The 4,218-nt window shown below is 35.8% G+C and overlaps 1 pseudogene; it reads right to left on the reverse strand.

Moving 5' to 3' along the window:
• Positions 1-1,353: 1,353 nt before the first annotated feature.
• Positions 1,354-3,864, reverse strand: LOC111896369 (probable receptor-like protein kinase At2g23200; annotated as a pseudogene).
• Between the last annotated feature and the right edge of the window lie 354 nt (positions 3,865-4,218).

Below are 4,218 nucleotides of genomic sequence, written 5' to 3' on the forward strand. Positions count from 1 at the left end.
ACATATGGCCGCACTATGGGATTTATACGAAATTATAAAACTATCACACTGTTTTTTATCGGAAAATATTGGATTTTCTGGGACTCAACATCATTTCTATATCATACTTCGACTGCTATATGAGAAATACTAATGTTAATAAGTCACATATACTAGTTCTGAAATTACACATATCTATACAAATGGATCATCTCATCGTGTCGCAAACAATTTTACTTACAGAAAATATCGGATTTTATGTGTTTTACCAACAACATGAAATGTTTTATATCAAACATGCTTATGAACTCACCAAAATTTTATATGTTGACACGTTTTCAAATAACTTGTATTCTCAGGTAACAGACGAAGATGATTATCATGCTTGATTAGGACTTCATGTTTTGTAACTTTGAAACAATATACTTATGATTATGTAATATTTGTTCAATGTACTGGATGTGAACTATATAAGTTGTACTATGTAATGTTGGTGATGTATGTGTTTATTTCATGTATATTCATTGTTATGGTATTCAATTGTTACTCACGCAAGCCCTTGGACGTTTCCGTCGTCCGGTTCGAGGGTGTGATAGAGTATAACTTTGTCCTAAAACATTGCAATTCGCTAGCCTCTATCATTGTTGATTATATGCAATTCTACATGGAAATCTCTAGAAAAATGCTAATATTTTGAGAAATTTTCTAAAAAAGTCCTTTTTTTTTTAATAAAGATGTATCGATTATTTAACCTTTTTAATAGAAAAGCCCAAAAAATTGATTAATTTATTCAATCTAGCCCTTTTTGACATGTTTAACAAGTTTTGAGACCAAATTATTAATTTTTCTAAAATAATGAGACTTTTCTGTAGATTTCATCAAAATTTGTATATAGTATATAAATATTTTTTGTACGTATTTATGTATTTTTTAAAGATTTTATATGATATGTTTATATATTTATATGTATTTTTAATGTCGAGTTATCAGAGTAAAACTATTTAAAAAAACTAAGGATATGGTGCCATAACATACTAATGATTTTAATGATTTGGTGTGTATGTTTTAGTATTGATTATTTCTACTTTTGTTTCCTCTTGTAATAAGTATGTAGTTATATATATAAAACATTGTTTTGCAACATTTGTTCCTACACCCACTTAGTTGTTAACTTTCTTATAAATTTTGGTATATCTATAAAACTTTTTATTATTTTTACACGAGAGTGTTTAACTATCTTGGTACAACCATAGCACAAGGATAATCAAAAGAAATGCAAAATTAAAAACTATTAACTAATTATTAAACCAAAGGGTTTTTGCACGGTAAAGAATGACTTCCTCGAATGATAAGTCATGGATTCAAGTCTACATAAATGGTAATTTAAGAATATATTAATTTGCAGTTAAAAAAAACTAATTATTAAGAAGAATTCAATACATATGAATAACAAATATCAACAATTATATAGAACTTCCTCGATCTTCAATTGTGAAAACACTTGGCTTTCACTCACATAACTCGATGCCAAGTTAACATCAACATTAGATTGATCATTAAGCTGAGACGGCGATCGATCAATTATCGACATCGGCAACTGCAACAATGTATTGATTGTGCTACCATCATACAACTCTTTATCCACCGACATTAACTGAAGTTTCAACACATATTCTAAGTCCCACAACACGTCAACCATAATCGGCCTCTCGTCTCCAGTTTGCTTCAAACATCTCTCTACTATTTCTATAAATTTCCTTAGTGAGTATGGACAGATCGTATCTTTAAGAAACGGGTCGATAATTTTCTCAACATTCCCATTTTTTATATTTTTAATCGCCCAGTCGGCCAAATTCACTTCCTTTAGAGGAAGTTTATGGTCAAAAGCCGGCCTAGCACATAACACCTCAAGGAGTACCACACTGAATGAGTAAACATCTGACTTCTGCGTCAATTTTATACATCTGACGTACTCTGGATCCAAATACCCGAAGCTCCCCTTAACATCCAACATCTCGCTTTCTTCCACATTATCTAACCGCGATATCCCGAAATCGGCTACTTTCGCGACGTGATGATCATTTAACAAAATGTTTGATGATTTCACGTCACGATGAATTATTCCGCCTTCCGACCCCGTGTGAAGGTAGTGCAACCCACAGGATGCACCGATGCAGATCTCGAGCCTCTGTTTCCACGAGAGTCTAGGGTGATATTTGTTATCGTACAAATGATCTTGAAGAGTACCCTTTTCCATAAACTCGTACACGAGTAACATTTCGTTATTTTCATCACAATAACCGATCAAAGACACCAAATGTTTGTGGCGGATCCGTGACAACACCATGATTTCTGTCACGAATTCCGGCCGGCCTTGACTGTGACCTTGTTCGCCTCGTTTGACCGCCACTTTGGTTCCATGAAATGTTCCTTTATACACCTTTCCAAAACCTCCTCGACCAATCAGTAAATTTTCATCGAAATTATTTGTTGCTTGTAATATGTCTGCAAAAGGGACCCTAAGATTGAGGTCTAGTTTTGGTGATGGATGGTTGACTGTGAAGTCGACGTTTATGCTGGTGTATGAACTCCGACCATATGATGGCACCACGTGAGACTCTGATTTTGCTCCGACCACCACCTGCTTTAGTTTCCCACATCTTGACCCGATGAAGAAACCTGCCAATAAAAGCAATAGAAGAGCTAAACCTGCAACAACACATACAACCATGATGAACACACTCGTTACTTTCTTCTCGATGTTCGCCAGATCAGGCACACCGGATTTTTCAACAACTCCATGATCTCGACTCCGTTCAAGAACATCGGCTGATTGCTACCAGGAATTGCGCCGATACTGATATTTACAAGGCCTGAAAACTCCGGCTCCACTACCAGATCAACGTAAAATGGAGCCTTCAACGCCTGCGTTCTGCTAACCGGTTGAATCTCCTCCTTGTGGTGGCTGTAGACAAAGAAGTTGAAGTCATCGTTGGAATTGATGAGGGCTTTGCTTATAATGTCGCAGAAATGAGCTCGAACCAGGTACATAGCGTTTTCGTTAACATCAAAATTCCATGTTATATTTACAAATCTGTTGTTCAATTGCTTGGCAGTTTTGTAAACATCATCAGATGCATCGTCTGAGCTTGCAACGCCGACATCATAATTAATCGAGCCGCTAAAAGTAACTTTTTGTGCTGTTTCAATGCTGTAGATGAAGGAATCATCAGGTGTCCAAGTTCTTCTTAAGGTGTCAAAGTCTACGCCGATGGTTCGCCCTCCGACGTTAACTCTATAAATTGGGTTGAAAGCATAAGCCGATTCAAAGTTCTCCAGATCACCAATTTTTCCGGCGGGTGAAATACGTGGGTAGCTGACGCCGGGTTTGAAGAGATCAGACGGCGTCGTGAACGCTTCAATGGCATTTACAAAGGCAGAAGATGAGCCATGGGAGGGTGTAAACTCGATTGTGAACCGTCGGTCCAATCCAATAGGGATTATTGATTGCTCTTGCTGTTCGATAAATAGGTGGCGTATTGATTGCCGTGTTGTTGTTTTCAACGGCGATATGGCCACCGGAGACGGAGAAATCAGAGGGGTTGACGTCGCCAACGAAATTCTGGCTGGTGAAAGTAATATTAGAGTTTGATCCACAGTTGATGAAGTAGCGTTGGGGTAACACATACTGTGAGGAAATAAGTGAGAGAGAAGAGAGAAAGATATGAAGAAAGAAACAAAGGGCGGACGCCATTGAAGCAAGTGAAGAATTTCTGGTTTCCATGGAAACAATTATTGGTTTGCTTCACCGGACGAAGAAGACAACGTGTTAAAAAAGGTGTTGACGACGACCTTGACGACGGAAATTCGGTGGTTGTAAATGGAAGACAATTAAGATTTCTTTTCATAATTTTAAGCATAAATACATTAAATTAAATCATTGATTTTTTATTTTTTAATTTGCATAATTCAATAAAAAAGATCATTGTTATGTCTATATTTATTTATATACTTATTCCTTATACACTTATTATTATTATTATTATTATTATTATTATTATTATTATTATTATTATTATTATTATTCTTTTATTTCCCGCTCAAACGAAAAAACAATCACAATTCCCTTTTTATACATCTTCTTGGAGAAAATCGCATAGAAGCCCATAATGACTTTCCAAGTTGAACTGGTAATTTGTGATGCTTCTTTCTCCTTTGGGTGGTCAAGAAGATGAATTA

This window comes from Lactuca sativa, chromosome 4 (assembly GCF_002870075.4).
Source record: "Lactuca sativa cultivar Salinas chromosome 4, Lsat_Salinas_v11, whole genome shotgun sequence".
NCBI classification, from domain to species: domain Eukaryota; kingdom Viridiplantae; phylum Streptophyta; class Magnoliopsida; order Asterales; family Asteraceae; genus Lactuca; species Lactuca sativa.